This window comes from Schistocerca piceifrons, chromosome X (assembly GCF_021461385.2).
Source record: "Schistocerca piceifrons isolate TAMUIC-IGC-003096 chromosome X, iqSchPice1.1, whole genome shotgun sequence".
In the NCBI taxonomy this organism is placed as follows: domain Eukaryota; kingdom Metazoa; phylum Arthropoda; class Insecta; order Orthoptera; family Acrididae; genus Schistocerca; species Schistocerca piceifrons.
In genome coordinates, this window is record NC_060149.1 from 655,355,385 (window position 1) to 655,373,745 (window position 18,361).

At 41.9% G+C, this 18,361-nt stretch overlaps 1 pseudogene; it reads right to left on the minus strand.

The window, feature by feature from the left end:
• Positions 1 to 6,864: 6,864 nt before the first annotated feature.
• LOC124723506 lies at positions 6,865 to 6,981 on the minus strand (annotated as a pseudogene).
• Between the last annotated feature and the right edge of the window lie 11,380 nt (positions 6,982 to 18,361).

The window sequence follows — 18,361 nt, forward strand, 5'->3', positions numbered from 1 at the left end:
TAGATAATAGGAGATTGTTGAGTCACAGATATTGAGCAGCCAGAGAAGAAAGGAATGTCTCAGAAAGAGAATCTTTTATATATCGAATATAAATTGAAGTGTTTGTGGTGTCGCAGGCACGCTCGAGCTAGACGATCCACATGGCCTCGCCCTATTCCTTCAGGGCTGGACTATGACGAGGAGATTTCGACGGTCCCTCAATGGGCTAAAGAAATGATGGGACTCACGGATCAAGAAGACACCAGTAAAAGGTAAAGCACCACGAGTAACAATAAACTACATTTTTAAAAATATTTCATAATGAGATTTCGTTCAGAAATAGCTCTGGGACACCATCTAAATTACATTATGTACCGCTTCTTGCTTTCCTGACAAATGTGGTGAATGCGAAGTGCGTTAGAAATTTAACTGTAATTTTGTAATAGTCCATTATGGATTAATCAAATTCGAGCGATTTCTTCGTTGCTATGTTGGTAAAAATGTCTAAAAACTGTCTGTATTATGTTAGCCTGTTGCCACCCATGAATAAGATTATATGTTTTTCGTAGTATTGGCGATTATAAATAATTGCATAAAGATGAATCAGGGAATTTGTTTTACATTTTGCTGTAATATCAGCTTAAAGTGTAGTAAAGCTTTAGAAACGTTAAATATTGCTTTCGATAAGTCTGCTTTGAGTCAAACAAAGATTTACGAGTAGTATAAACGAGTAGTATAAAGGTGCTGAGGATGACGAAAGCATTGGACGTCGCAGTACATCATCAGCTGATGAAATCATGGAAAAAGTGAAAGAAATGGTCATGAACGATCGCTGGATCGCAGTCAGAGAAGTCGCTCATTATGTTAACATATTGGCCGCCTCATGCCATGAATATTTTCGGAGTTTTGGGCACGAAACGTGTTAAGGGAAAATTTGCTCAAAAATTGTTTAATTCTAAGTAAGAACAGCGACGAATGCAAGTTGTCCAATGGTCGCTACATGAATTCAACAACGATGCAAAACTACCGAAACGTCTTATAACAGGTGATGAAACATGGGTTTAGAGATATGAACGTTGAATCTCAGGCTCAATTTTTTCTATCCTGCTCTGCCTAAGTAGAACTCAGTTTATGATCAAGCGCATTGCAGATGATACAGAGACTGGCGGGACGTACAGAGGGTTGTTGTCGCTGATGACGATGGAATTCACAAAGTGATTGGCTAACTAGAAGTAAATGCCAGAGTGTAGCGAAAGTCATCGTCAGCGTGTCCAAACAGTCCACAGAGCGATCCGTAAACACAGGCAAGGTAATCACTCTACTATCAAGGGTGCTTATCAAAGGCTTCAGAGAATAGCAAGAAATGCAGCACAAGTGCGAAGCCGCGGTGTTTACAAGCACTTCTATGCCACTGACCTTGCCTACTTGATGCCCGGGTTCGGCAGGGAACCTGAATCACTGTTGGATACTAAACAGCTGAACAGCCATCCCAGTGGAAACACTGTGGGTAGGCAAAATCGAAAAAAGGCCAACAAGTACGGTCAAATTTGAAGTCTATGTTCTTCAATTTTAACGGCTTGATGTACCATGTGTTCTTGCCACAAAGTTGAATGATCAATAAGGAGTACTTCGAGAGCTCGTTTTCTTCAAGTGCTGATTGGCCGCAACATGGAAATCACTGTGTAAATTAAAAATGTTTTATTTGCAACAATTAGATACTCTTCCAGCTGCTTCTCTACGTAGTAGCCCCTCCGACTTCGACGTATGTCGTAGCGTGGTACCAACTTGCCGCCGGGCGATGTGGCCGAGCGGTTCTAGGCGCTACAGTCTGGAACCGCGCGACCGCTACGGTCGCAGGTTCGAATCCTGCCTCGAGCATGGATGTGTGTGATGTCGTTAGGTTAGTTAGGTTTAAGTAGATCTAAATTCTAGGGGACTGATGACCTCAGAAGTTAAGTCACATAGTGCTCAGAGCCATTTGAACCAACTTACCAATACTCTCGTCATAAATGGACTTTGTTTTTCACCAGTTCCCTTCACTGGACTGCAATTCGTTGTCTGTACCAAAATGCTGTCCTCATAGCCAGCGGTACATGTGGACAAAGAGGTGAAAATCAGAGGGACCGAAGTCTCGACTGTATGGTGGGCGATTAAACAATTCCCCGTCGGAAACGCTGCTGGAGCGCTGTTGTTGCACATGCAGTGTGCGGCCGAGCATTGTAATGGAGAAGGAAACGCATGACAGTTACGAGGAGTTACTAAAAAAACCGGAATTATTCGTTAAAAGCTGTATATTTTCGAATTGTTTACGAAACAACCTTATCCCCCTCAAAATACCTTCCATTAAAACTAACACATTTGTCCCACGGGTGCTTCCACTGTTCGACACATTTTTTTGTAGTCATCTTTAAAAATAGCTGACAGCTCCTCCCTCGCTTTTTTCCTTGACTTCTGCAATGTTGTCAAATTAGTGTCCTTTCATGCCCCTTTCGATGCGTGTAAATAAGAAAAAGTTGCACTGAGTCAGGCTAGGCGAGTAAGGTGCTTGGGGCAGTGGAACCATGCCAATTTTTGCCAAAAACTAACAGAGATGGCTGTGTGTACAGATGAGTTGTCGTGGTAGAACAACCAGTCTCCTGTCTGCCACATATCCAAGATAATCCACTAATCTCTGACAGTTGATCAATTGCCTATCGACGGTCTGTGAGCACAATCTCTCGAATTTTTCCAATATTTTCGTCTATTCGGGCAGTTGGTGGCCTCCAGAACGAGGTTTGTCATCAATGGACATATCGCCATTTTTAAATCGGGCAAACGTCTTGAGTTTTTCTTATAGCTTCATCTTGATAAGCTGTTTTCAACATTAAAACAGTTTCATCAAATTTTTACCGATTAGAAAACAAAATTTCACAACTGCGCGTTGTTCACTTAAACTTGTCATCATAAAAAAACGAAGCAAGAATAAAACAGGGCTAGAGAAAACAATCATAACAAATGAACAAGACAAGAGCCAGGTCGCCAACACTGGCGGCACTGAACTGGCAGTGAGTTGCGCTGTACATTCCTGAGGCAGAAATGCGTACTACACAAGCTCCGCCCACGGTATTGTTATTCCGTTCTTTTTTTTCCGCTGCTTGAAATCAGGCGGAACCCCTCAGCAGGCACTTCACAATTAGCTGGAGACTATCATGCTAACCATCTCAGCGCGCTCACTGCCCGCTCACAATTGAAAAGTGCGACGTGACACGATCGACGGTCTTACTAGAGATATTGTGCGACACATCTGCGTTCATCGGATTTTCACTATGGTTTTAATGTCGCGATCGATCGGAGCTTAAAAAAATACCTCACGTTATTTACAAGTTCAAAAAAAAAAAATGGTTCAAATGGCTCTGAGCACTATGGGACTTAACATGTATGGTCATCAGTTCCCTAGAACTTAGAACTACTTAAACTTAGCTAACCTAAGGACAGCACACAAAACCCAGTCATCACGAGACAGAGAAAAACCCTGACCCCGCCAGGAATCGAACCCGGGAACCCGGGCGTGAGAAGCGAGAACGCTACCGCACGACCACGAGCTGCGGACTACAAGTTCAATACTATTGGTATGCAGTAATCAGAAAGAAAATAGAAATGCCCAGTTCTGTGGCGAAAGACTTCACAGTTCTTCTATTACGATAATACACCTGCTCATTCTTCATTGCTTGCCATAAACAATACTAAAATCATGCCCCATCCTCCATATTCGCCAGATATGGTGCCATGTGACTTTTCTGTTCCTAAAAATAAAGAAAATTTTAAATGTTCGTTGTTTTGATAGCATAGATGAGATTAAAAATGCATCCCTGGAGAGCTAAAAACTATTGCAAAGGCCGAGTTCCAGAACTGTTTCTGGGATTGGAAGGAGCTCAAGCTTAAGTGTATGACATGAAACGGGACTATTTTGAAGGGCCTGCAGGTGTGGCCGAGAGGTTCTAGGCGCTATAGTCTGGAACAGCGCGACCGCTACGGTCGCAGGTTCGAATCCTGCCCCGGGCATGGGTGTGTGTGATGTCCTTAGGTTAGTTCGGTTTAAGTAGTTCTAAGTTCTAGGGGACTGATGACCTCAGAAGTTAAGTCCCATAGTTCTCAGGGCCATTTGAACCATTTATTTTGAAGGCTGTAACATTGATCTGGCGAATATGTAAAATTATTTCCAAAAAACAAACAATATCGTTAATTTTGTAGCACACCTCATATGCAGGGTGTAGATGAACATCAACAAAAATGAAACAAGGGTAAAGGAATGTGGTCGTATTATATCGGGCTATGCTAGGGTAAATGAAAGTAGTAGATTAACTGTGTTATTTGCGTAGCAAAATAATGAAGATGGCTTAGGCACAGAGGAAATAATCTGCGGTCTGGCAATAGTGACAATGGAATTTCTGAAAAAGATAATCTTTTAATATCGAACATAAATTTAAATGATTAATTTCTCATGCTCAGGGTCACAGTCATACAGACTTTTTTAAAGGACGTCATATTCACCATTGACTGTAGAAATTCTTTATTTCAAAATTGCAATTTCGGCCTTTGGCTCATTTTCTATCTGTTTTTTGACGATGACGCGTATTGACATTTATACATGCCGGAGGACTGTAAAGTCTGAAATGGGCTGAAGCGAAACCTTTTGCAGTACCGGTTGAAAATGGCCCAAAGGCCGAAATTTTATTTATGAAATAACTAATTTCTACAGTCAACGGCGAGTATTCACTCCTTTAAAAATAAATTTAAATATTTGGAAGGCGTCTGTCTGGAGTGTAGCGTTGTATGGAAAAGAAACGTGGACGATAAACCGTTCACACTACAAGAGAACAGAAGCTATTGAAATACGTCGCAGTACATCATCAGCTGATGAAATCATGGAAAAAGTGAAAGAAATGGTCATGAACGATCGCTGGATCACAGTCAGAGAAGTCGCTCATTATGTTAACATATTGACCGGCTCATGCCATGAATATTTTCGGAGTTTTGGGCACGAAACGTGTTAAGGGAAAATTTGCTCAAAAATTGTTTAATTCCAAGTAAGAACAGCGACGAATGCAAGTTGTCCAATGGTCGCTACATGAATTCAACAACGATGCAAAACTACCGAAACGTCTTATAACAGGTGATGAAACATGGGTTTAGAGATATGAACGTTGAATCTCAGGCTCAATTTTTTCTATCCTGCTGTGTATTTACCTAGCTGGATGTGCGAAACCGCTTAAAAATCACGTCCAGGATGGCGAACTCACCAGCCCTTGCCATCAGTTCATGAGGCGGAGTGAAACCGGGTGAGGCTCACCGCCACATATTCTGGAAGTAACGCGTCAATGCACTCGGCTATCTGGGTTAGTGTTCTGTGAATGAAACTGGTAGTGGAAAATAAAGCGGTTTTTAACAGCAGCTGAGGCAGTGTTAATGTATACCTTAAACGCTCGAAGCTGTTGCCTACTAAAATTTTAGAATCGCTTTCCAAATGCACAGTTTTGTGTTGCAGGGACAGAAGAAGCCACCCTACCTGCAACGTCGGCACCCAGTCACAGCGGACGTCGCTTCTGCGGTACGCCCTACAGAACACGTTGCGCCGACGTGTGCGCCACGATTTCGGTGCCGACTACTCACCAGAAATTTTGCTGATGCTGTGGCGCCTGTCTGGGGACGACGACGACGACGACGACGACGAAGAACACTTCGACGAGTTCGTGCAGAGGCTGCGCACTGACAGGGCAGCGCTCCTCGCCGCTCTCTGATTGGTACCGGTGGAGCGTCCCATGTTACCTGATGGTCCGCCTGTTATACCTAGTGGTCATAATGCTATCGTCGGCGTTTTATGCGCCCCCTGACACGAGTGACGTCACAGCAGCTAGGCTGATTTTAGAAATAATGAAATATTTTAAAAAGAGACATTAAAAATCTCTTGATTGTCTGCTTAAACGTCATGTTTTATTTCGACCTGACAACATTTACTCTGCCAATGATCTTTTTGACGGTACAGCTCATGGTCTGGTGCAGGAGTCATCGCTGGCTAAAGGTTATCAGGTTATCAGCTTCTACATGCTGCCGGTGAGTCAAGAAGGGACAGATAACTATGAGGGAACTGACATTTAGATCGATGGAGTTTTATGTGCAAGGTTGTGTGCTCTGCAGAGGTGGCTGTAGGAGTTTTGCAATAGGACATGGGTACAGGGCTGATATGGAATGGAACGCGGGGAATGAGAGTCACAATTCTGAGAGATAATGGAGAAACGTTAAAATGTAGAAGCAGCTGAGAGAGAGTGTGACGGTCCTGAGAATAGGTTGTTTTTTCATGAAAATGCGGAACTGAAGGAGCAGCACTGGTACAATATTGCGTTCTTGAAAAATTTCCATGTAGCTATTTACTCGAAAAACACAGTTGACGCATGACGCCTAATATGATGTGCTACAGGATCCACCGTTGCCATTATTCAGTATTAATGTCCAGAGGCTTATTCCCAATGATTGAGGATGAACTTTAGTTTGTAGTTACATAAGACATTAAACACAATTAATTTTTTAAAGTATCTGAGCACATATGAGGGCATGCTGAGAAGCAACACCTCCAAATTTTTTAGGTAATAGCTCTTAAACATTTTAAAATAAAACCGACGTGATTAAAATTTTACTTCTTTATTCTAAGCACTCCGTCTTCAGGTCACGAGTCGCCTACCGGGACCATCCGACGGCCGCGTCATCCTCAGCGGAGGATGTGGATAGGAGGGGTGTAGGGTCAGCACACCGCTCTCCCGGTCGTTATGATGGTATTCTTGACCTAAGCCGCTACTATTCGGTCGAGTAGCTCCTCAGTTGGCATCACGAGGCTGAGTGCACCCCGAAAAATGGCAACAGCGCATGGCGGCTGGATGGTCACCCATCCAAGTGCTGACCATGCCCAACAGTGCTTAACTTCGGTGATCTTACGGGAACCGGTGTATCCACTGAGGCAAGGCCATTGCCACTTCGTTATTCTACGTGCCTAGATATTTGCAGCCCCCTGCCACTAGAGGGCTCCGAAATGAAGTGCGTAATATGGCGGTGTGTGAAGTAACTATATCAGTGTGTGAGAAACAGTATGGCGTAATCGAGTTTCTTATTCTAAGAGTTAGCCGACATATGGAGCAATCACTCCTTCAGCATGACAGTGCAAGACCACATGAGCCCTACGACATATGTAACAATTCGACGCCTTGGGTTCACTGTCGTGGATCATCTTCCATAGGGTTCCGACTTGGCCCCATATGTTTTCATCTGATTCCAAACCATAAAGATCGCCTACGAGGGCTCCACTTGATAGTGATAAAGCGGTGCCAGCAGAGGTGAGGTTTTGGCCCTGTTAACAAAGTCAAACACTCTACAGTCATGGTAGTAGCATTCTGGTCGCTCGCTGGGAGAAATGTGTTCGTCTCCAGCGTTTAACTACATTGAGAAGTAGTTATGTAAACACGAAGAATGAAGATGTAGAATGTTAAAAGTGTTTGTTTAAATACAAAAAAACTTAAAGAGATTTCATATAAAACATTCGGAGGCATTACTTTTCAGCAAGCTCTCGTATTTGTGAAAGCTTTATCAAATATTACACAGTCTGAAATGGTGTAAGTACATAATACCTCTATTCAGGTGTGAGAAATGCATGGCGCTCTCTCCTTGAACGGTTTTGGCAAGCTTATATTTCACCATAATAGAGTTATGAGACCAGTAGCACTAAATACATGCCACGATGATGTATCTCTGCTCTTAAAGAGAATCCATCTTTGCTACTAGTTTCTCTGTTCACTCCAGTGAGATTTAACCAGTATAAACGCAACAGTGTAACTATTGCATGAATTCTGCTGCTAAATGGGCAGCATATGATTTTCGTAGACATTACTTGGAAATAATTGGGAGCACTTGTGCTGCACACCGATAACCTGTAGAAATCTCGCTAGGCTTGTTACTGCCACTATGTCTATCTGTAAGACCTATCCAAAAATTAGTAAGATAGCATTTCGGAACGGGGAGAATTCTCATTAGATACTGTTTTAACTTTGATTTGACCACGTTCCTACGTCGTTATCTACCCATTTGGAGATCAAAACAGCTAAACCGAAAATTTGGAGTCAACGATTAGTGCTTTACCACAGTACAGGTATTATGACTAAATCAAAACTAATCCCAAAAAATGGTTCAAATGGCTCTGAGCACTATGGGACTCAACATCTGAGGTCATCAGTCCCCTAGACTTAGAACTACTTAAACCTAAGGACATCACACACATCCATGCCCTAGGCAGGATTCGAACCTGCCACCGTAGCAGCAGCGCGGTTCCGGACTAGAGCACCTAGAACCGCTCTGCCACCGCGGCCGGCAAAACCAATCCCAGTAGGAATGTTTCTACACTGTTGAATATCGCAGGGATGTGTTTGATAGACGTAAAAACCATAATATCTATATGTTTCAAATTAGGACTCATAGTACTGACACGTTCTCACACAACCAATATCTGTTAAAAAGTCAAGAGGTCTCATTTACACAAAAATATCTATTAGAAAAGCTTATTGTATGATGTTCCACGACTTAAAAAACGCAATTTGTACAAAATTTGCTAAAATATTTAACATTAAATCATTAATACGGAGTGAAACAATTTTAATGAAGAACCATTAGAAGAGTGAGACAATGCACAAGACTGTTTTCCAGCTTTAAATTCAATTATGTGCATACACAAAGTGAGTTTAAAATCTAAGTTACGCATAATTCTGGCGACCTAAGTAACTTTTATTGAATTCTGCACCAGTGGCAGCTCGATAGTATACATTCAGGGTGTTCACAAATTTTTAAATTCACCCAAATATGAGAGTGTGAAATTAATGGAATCTGCTGTATGACAGTTATGCTTATCAAAATATTTATACAACTTCAGCTGCTGTCAATAATAATAATAATAATAATAATAATAATAACAGTAATAATAATAATAATAGTAATAACAGTAATAATAATAATAACATCGTGGAGGCCCGCGGAGGCCCCGTGGAGGCCCGGAAAAAGAATAGGCCTCCGGTATGTTCTGCCAGTCATAAAAGGCGACGAAAAGAACAAACCACAAATAGGGCTAACCCCCCTTTTAGTGTGATTAGTTGGTTCAGGACAGAACTAATGAAGCCTCGGACAAGCGCTGTCATGGCTTGAACCCTATGCTCGTCCACGATGGTAACGACACTGCTAGCCACACAGAAAATGATTTAAATCCAAATAGAGGTGTTTTGCAGGATATGCTTCCTGCAACCACTCTAGAAGGAAAACAAAGACAGATGATGAGATGGTCAGATGAAGTTAACTGAGACCTCATGTTCTGTTATTACCAAGCAACAAACTTAGGAACCAACACAACTGGATACAGATCACAAGTATACACAACATTTATTACCAGATGCCCAGAATTAAAATTTTTAACAGAACAACGACTAGCTGATCAGATCTGTGTAATAATCAAAAATATAAGGATACCTCAGTCAGAATTAGAAAACATTAAACAACAAGTACAACAAATACTGGAACACAATAATGTGCAATCAGAAGAAGAAGAAAATACAGTAATGGACTCAAACATCCCAGAGCAAACAAACAAAGAACAACACGCATCAATTAAACAATCAGAGGAAAACGAAATCTTAAGACAGCCACCAGAACATGCACAAATAGAACACGAAGTGACACACGTTAGATATAGAAGAAAAATTTCAGCTGACATATGTAGAATACAAAGACACAAATACATTAGACCATTCTTGCATAGACCACCAAATAACCCACAAGTCGAAACAACTATCAACACAATCACACACAACAAAATAAATGAAAATACAAAAAATGGTTCAAATGGCTCTGAGCACTATGGGACTCAACTGCTGAGGTCATCAGTCCCCTAGAACTTAGAACTAGTTAAACCTAACTAACCTAAGGGCATCACAAACATCCATGCCCGAGGCAGGACTCGAACCTGCGACCGTAGCGGTCTTGCGGTTCCAGACTGCAGCGCCTTTAACCGCACGGCCACTTCGGCCGGCATGAAAATACAACTATGGAAGAGTTACATCTACTAGTTTATATAGGAGCACTCACTACACTAAATATACACACTAGGCAGAGATCAGAACCAACCAACACACAGAAGAAACCCACAAAACCAGCATGGCAACACAGGCTACAGATCAGAATAGAAAAACTGAGAAAAGACATCGGACAGCTAACACAATTTATAAGAAATGAAACATCAGACAAAAAAAGAAAAAGGATAGGTAAAATCTCACAACAAGAAGCAATAGAGCAATTAGATGAAAAGAAGCAGAAATTACAAGCATTGGCCAAATGACTTAGAAGGTACAACAAAAGTGAAAATAGAAGGAAACAAAACCAAACATTCAACAGAAACCAAAAGCAATTTTACCAGACAATAGATAACACACACATTAAAATAGACAATCCACCAAACATAACAGGCATGGAACACTTCTGGAGCAACATATGGTCAAACCCGGTACAACATAACAGGCATGCACGGTTGATACAAGCAGAAACAGACACATAAAGATGATACCACAAATGCCTGAAGTCATAATTTAGCAACATGAAGTCACCCGAGCAATTAATTCTACGCACAATTGGAAAGCCCCTGGAAAAGATAAAATAGCAAATTTCTGGCTAAAGAAGTTCACCTCAACACATTCACATCTAACTAAATTATTTAACAGTTACAGTGCAGACCCATACACATTCCCTGATACACTTACACATGGAATAACTTATTTGAAACCTAAAGATCAAGCAGACACAGCGAACCCAGCAAAATATCGCCCCATAACATGCCTATCAACAATATACAAAATATTAACTTCAGTCATTACACAGAAATTAATGACACATACAACACAGAACAAAATTATAATTGAAGAACAAAAAGGCTGCTGCAAAGGAGCACGAGGATGTAAAGAGCAACTGATAATAGATGCCGAGGTGACATATCAAGCTAAAACTAATGAAAGGTCGCTACAATATGCATACATTGATTACCAAAAAGCTTTCGATAGTGTACCCCACTCATGGTTACTACAAATATTGGAAATATACAAAGTAGATCCTAAATTGATACAGTTCCTAAATATAGTAATGAAAAATTGGAAACGACACTTAATATCCAAACAAATTCAAATAATGTCACATCACAGCCAATACAGATTAATCGTGGTATATACCAAGGAGACTCATTAAGTCCTTTCTGGTTCTGCCTTGCTCCGAACCCACTATCCAACATGCTAAATAATACAAATTATGGATACAATATTACTGGAACATATCAACACAAAATCACACATTTGCTATACATGGATGATCTAAAACTACTGGCAGCAACAAATCAACAACTCAACCAATTACTAAAGATAACAGTATTCAGCAATGATATAAATATGGCTTTTGGAACAGACAAATGTAAGAAAAATAGCAAAGTCAAAGCAAAAAACACTAAACAAGAAGATTACATATTGGGTAACCACAGCGACTGCATAGAAGCGATGGAAAAAACAAATGCCTATAAATATCTAGGATACAGACAAAAAATAGGAATAGATAATACAAATATCAAAGAAGAACTAAAAGAAAAATATAGACAAAGACTAACAAAAATACTGAAAACAGAATTGACAGCAAGAAACAAGACAAAAGCTATAAATACTTATGCTATACGAATATTGACCTACTCATTTGGAGTAGTTAAATGGAGTAACACAGATCTAGAAGCACTCAATACACTTACACGATCACAATGCCACAAATATAGAATACATCACATACATTGAGCAACAGAAAGATTCACATGAAGCAGAAAGGAAAGAGGAAGGGGATTTATCGACATAAAAAACCTACATTATGGACAGGTAGACAATTTAAGAAAGTTCTTTATAGAACGAGCGAAAACTAACAAAATACACAAAGCAATCACTCATATAAATACATCGACTACACCATTGCAATTTCATAACCACTTCTACAACCCTTTAGATCCCATAACATCAACAGATACGAAGAAAGTAAATTGGAAAAAGAAAACACTACATGGCAAGCACCCGTATCATCTAACACAGCCACACATTGATCAAGACGCATCCAACACATGGCTAAGGAAAGACAATATATACAGTGAGACGAAAGGATTAATGATTGCAATACAGGATCAAACAATAAACGCCAGATATTACAGCAAGCATATTATTAAAGATCCCAATTCCACAACAGATAAATGCAGACTTTGCAAACAACAAACAGAAACAGTAGACCACATCACAAGCGGATGTACAATACTAGCAAATACAGAATACCCCAAAAGACATAACAATGTAGCAAAAATAATACGTCAACAACTTGCCATACAACATAAACTAATAAAACAACTCGTTCCCACATACGAGTACGCACCAAAAAATGTACTGGAGGATGATGAATACAAATAATACTGGAACAGAACCATTATAACAGATAGAACAACACAACATAACAAACCAGACATCATATTCACCAATAAAAAGAAGAAATTAACACAACTAATCGAAATATCCATACCAAATACAACAAATATACAGAAGAAAACAGGAGAAAAAAATTGAAAAATACATCCAACTGGCTGAGGAAGTCAAGGACATGTGGCATCAGGATAAAGTTGACATTATTCCAATTATACTATCAAATACAGGAGTCATACCACACAATATCCACCAGTACATCAACGCAATACAGCTACATCCAAACGTATATATACCACTACGGAAATCTGTAATTATTGATACATGTTCAATTACCCAAAAGTTCCTAAATGCAATGTAACATATACCGTACAGCTAAAAGGAAGTCACGCTTGATCAAGGTCCACGTCACTTTCCATTTTTAACCAGACATAACGTGTGAGAAAGGAAAGAAATAATAATAATCATTATTATTATTATTATAACATGCATAACTAGTCTGAAAAAGGAAGAATATTTCTTGTTATATAAACGTAGGCTTCTGCAGCCATTGTCACAGTCAATAAAATTTTCCTAGATTTGTGACCACATTGTCAATATATATATGTTTGTGTTTACACGCTGAAGAAGGTCACTTGCAACAGAGACCAAAACACCGGTAGTTTTACATATATTGACCATGCGGTCACAAACCCAGGCAAATTTTATTGAATATTTTTGTTGTTTTGTACATAATTAAGCACAGTTTATGGCAGAACTTAAATAATGTTTAAGATTTCACTACTATCAGTTTCACTTTTTTGTGTAAGAGGAAGTTTTCGTGCTTTTTTTTGTCAGGCAAATGTATAAGATCCCTAATACATGTATTAGTTAAGAGTTAACATAAGACATACTTACGTTGCACTCACACAACAACTTATGGTCATTATACACATCTTTGTTAAATGTTCACTTGTAGTAACGGTTATCTGATTTTTTCACTTTCTCAGACAACGGATCTGGTCTGGGTGGCACAAATTCCTTTGCAGTTAACTTTTTCTGGTAATTTTATTTTCTGCATGCACTTGAAAACAGATTCAAAAGAGTTCACATTGACACTGCACAGAAAAGCCGAGTCCTGCAGAGTATACAACCAACTTCAAGCACAAGTGATTAAAGCCAAATAGTACTATCTACCAACAAGGTCACTTGACTAGAATACAAATGAGGTGCTGAGAACCCTAAAGGCCAAAAGCATACCGTTTTCGACCCCATGTTTAAGTGAATATCAGAGAGGCTAGTCAGACAGCTTTTCATGAAAGTTCATATGTACATACAATGTGGGCTACAGTACAAATAAACCGAACCCTCCATAACACAACAAATGCCAGAAGCATGAATAAATGCCGCAGTCTCACAATCGACGACGATGTGCTTCAAGCTTAGTTTACACGACGTAATTGGGTTGCGCCACTTGTTGCGTGAAATGAGTTACACGCAAATAGCTCCATATTTGACTGTAGACACAGCGAAACCAGTATATACTTCAGTTTCGTCGTTTTTTGGGTTCCTGATCATGTCTGAAACGAAAGTTTTGGCAGCTGCACGTCGCACGAGTTGTAATGGAGTCAAATCGAGTTGTGTGGAATCGCTGCATAAGAAAAAAAAGGAAACGTGTTTCGATTCGTGACTGAATGAAGAATAGACGTCAGCTTAGTTGCTCAGCATCTTTGCTGAAATAATTTATGGTGGAAAACACAAGATGTTCTTTTACGTATCTTAGAATGTCACCAGAACTGTTAACGTTTATCCTAAATAAAGTTAATTATGGGATAAGTAATAAAGATATTGTAACGCATGAAGCACTGTCGTCAGGACCGAAATTACATATCACATTACATGCACTACAATCGAGAACAATCGGCATGCTATAAGATGCAGTTTTAGTTGATGACCCTTTTTCATTAACACTAATAATTATTAACAGTAATAAATATTAGCATTAACAGCAGTAATTATTCGAAGCATGTCGCATTAAGAAGAGGATGGTTTGCAAACTACTCTCTTGTAGATAGATCTGTACAGTGGCAATATTTCAAAATTCAAACATTTGTGAATGGGGAGCTCTGCTGCAACGTTTTAAATAGATCAATATCGAATAAAGAATGTAGCTTCTTGATTTGCATAGCCTTCCCTCCTGTCAACAATATTCCTTAAAAGAAAGAGTGGGCCACCTCGAACGATGGGTTCAAAAATGGCTCTGAGCACTATGAGACTCAACTTCTGAGGTCATTAGTCCCCTAGAGCTTAGAACTAGTTAAACCTAACTAACCTAAGGACATCACACACATCCATGCCCGAGGCAGGATTCGAACCTGCGACCGTAGCGGTCTCGCGGTTCCAGACTGAAGTGACTAGAACCGCTCGGCCACTCCGGCCGGCTTCGAACGATGGGACTTAAGTCTTGTAGCAAGAGCATTCCTACGACTAGAATTACATTTGCTTATATTTTTCTTAATTCATTTGTATATGTGCTCCTAATTCAATAAATTTTGCCCTGCAGCTCAAATATTGTCAAGCTATCTACGTTCTGATCGCACATGAAGGTCTCATGGGCAGCAATATGTTGCTTATTTTTGAAACCAGCATCACTGAAATCACACAAACACCTATGCAAAGCATAGATATCCAAAAAGTGAACATTATTCTCCGTTCCCCACTTCATATTTCAGTTCGTCTACACTCTACAAACACACATAACCTCAAAACTCATGCAACTAGTGTCGCCAAATTTGGAACACGACGAAACTTTTTAGTTTCACCGACGAGCAGTGCAAACGCGCGGCGCACATGCGCTGTGGCCGGTAGCGCAGTTACCTTCAATCTACTGTCGTCGTGTAAACGAGGATTTATGGTTCTCAGCGTCTCAAATGGATTACTGTATTATAAAATCTAAACTTAATATACTGTATCTCATTCGGAATACCACAAAATAGGTTTTTCCGTCAGTACACCTGTAACATTTGCTGACAGCCGACCTAATTTTACTGTATAGTGAGTGAACTGGCATATCTGAGGAATGTGCTACCGTCTAGCGGGATTTATGCAGAGCAAACAGGGATAAAAGTCTGCTGCAATGTGCTACCAGCTAGTGGCACTGACGTAAACTTGCATTTGAGTGGTTCACTCTGTGAAACGTGCACATTGTTTGTCAAATTCGTATGTATTTGGCCTGAAAGGATATTCGTCGCGTCAGTTGTGCATGTGCAAGAGCTCCTTAAAACATGCACAACAGAAGAGTCTAGAGGAGTAATGTAGCAAAGCGTGCTAGATTTAGTGCTGTGTATTTAAGATTACTGCATCTACATTATGTTTAACAGCATTAAGAGAAAAAGAACCAATAACTCTGCAAGGTGTGAAAAGTTAAGTTCCAGCGCTCCCACACCCTTTCCCAAATCGTCCTCGCCGCCCGATCCATCTTCCATCTTACCACCTATGCCACCCACTCCCACAACTAGGCCCACTTCACCTTCAGCCCCCTCACCACCCTCGTCTAACTCTCCCCTCCCATGGTACAACAACCCCACCGTATCCCGTACCACAATGTTCACTCCCTGCCCACCCACAAACTCCTCTTCCTCCACACCCTCCATCAGCACCACATGGATGCCTTCGTCCTTTATGAAACCTTCCTTCAACCCCATATCTCCATCTCCACAGCTCCTTACACCCTTCACTGCACCAATAACCCGTACCCTCTGGCGCGTGGCGGAGTTGCTATAGGACCTCCCTGTCTGGCTCCAACCTCTCCTTAACAATCCTGCCAAGTATCTCACCCTCAGCCTCTTCTTCCCCACCCTTACCATTACCTGTGCCACCATTTATGTCCACCCTCGCACCCCCATCCCGTACGATTTCCTGGCCCACATTGACAGCACCTTCTCCACGTACATGATTGCTGCCTCAATATCCACAGCTGAGACCCTGCCGACCTCCAGTGGTGGCATCGGTTTGTCACCACCCTCCAGGGAGACCTGGTTCCCCTCCCCCAGCACACCCAACCCAAATCCAACACCACTCCCGATGTGGTCCTTGCCTCTCCCAACCTCCTTGGGCGCATCACCGCAGATGTCCTTGACTTCATTGGCAGTGACCATGCTCCTGTTCTCACTATCTCTAGTGGTCGCCATCTCTGCCCAACTCCTCGCCCCGACATCCCTCCTAAACTTGTCCATGATTAGTCCCGTGCCAACTGGGATGCCTACCGGGACTCCATTCACACCCAGGTTGAAGGCCATTACCTTACCCTCCAATCTCCTGATGACATCTCTCGCACTGTTGCCTTCCTGCACCAGACCTTGTCTGACACCATCGCCACCCATATCCCCACCAAAGCCATCCACCCTCACCGCCCCACCCTGCCTCCACAGGCCATCCTTCTCCTTCGAGAGTCCCGCCGCCTATACCGCTCTTTTCTCCGCACTTGTGACTGGGACACACTTACCCGCCACTGGCAATTACAACGACACATCCGCAACCTGCTTATTGTGAAGAAATGCCGCGCCTGGCGCCAGACATGTACACAACTCAACAGCACGCTCCCAATAAACTCTTCCAAGTATTGGTCTGCTTTCCGCCGCCTTACTGGGAACCGCCCCACCCCCAAGTACCCTCTCCTCCTTGATGACCGTCACTTTCCTGACGACCTCAGTAAGGCCAACCACTTTGCCTCTCACCTCTCTGAGGTTTTTTCCATACCAGATTATCCCCAATTTGATTATTCCCTCTTCCCTGACATCATGGACTGTACGAATACCTCTGTTCCTCCCCTTGCTCCTAGCTTCCAGTATATGGGCCACACACCACCACCTGAACTCAACACTCCCATCACTACACAGGACATCAGCCTCACACTCCACACTAAACACAACACTGCTCCTGGCCACGACCGCATTACCTACCGCCACCTCAAACACTGCCCTCCCTCCTTCCTTTCAGTCCGAGCCACCCTCTACAATGTCATCCTTGCCACTAGCTTCTAACTCGACCTGTGGAAAACCTCCCGTATCCTGATGTTCTCCAAACCCAACAAGCCTCCATCTCATGTCTCTTCCAATCGTCGTATCTGTCTCACATCAGTGTTCAGCAAGGTGTTGGAATCCATCCTTAACTGACGCATCCATCATCACCTCCACCAAAACCACCTCCTCCCCGACACCCAATGTGGCTTTCGACCTTCCTTCTCTGCCAATGACCAACTCCACTGCCTCACTCATCTCCTCTCCCTCCAGCTTAACTCCCATCGCCACACCATTTTTGTCTCCCTCGACCTCGAGAAGGCCTACGACCGTGTCTGGCATTCCAGTTTTCTGTTTAAACTACAAACCTACGCCCTTCCTGTCAACTACTTCCATCTGATGGCCTCCTTCCTCTCCTGCCGTCCCTCCTATTTTACCCTCCATAATGCCAATTCCCACACCTTCTACCCCTCTCCAAGGTGTGTCCCAGGGCTCTGTCCTCTCCCCTCTCCTCTACCTCCTGTGCACAGTAGATATGCACCCCCCTCCTCCAGTACACCTCTTGCAATATGCCCATGACACTGCATTCCTCGCCCTCACTCCTACCCCTTCTCCAGAATCACCTTGACCTTTTTGCCGCATGGTGTAACCAGTGGCTTCTGAAAATCAATCCTTCCAAGACCCAGGCAATCATTGTAGGTTATACCACTCGCTCTTTCCGGGTCCTGGATTTCTCTCTTACTGTCTGAGCCCGTCCTGTCCGCCTCACCCCCACCCTCACCTACCTTGGCCTCACCATTGACCGTTACCTCACCTGGATCCCTCATCTCCGCTCCATCCAATCCA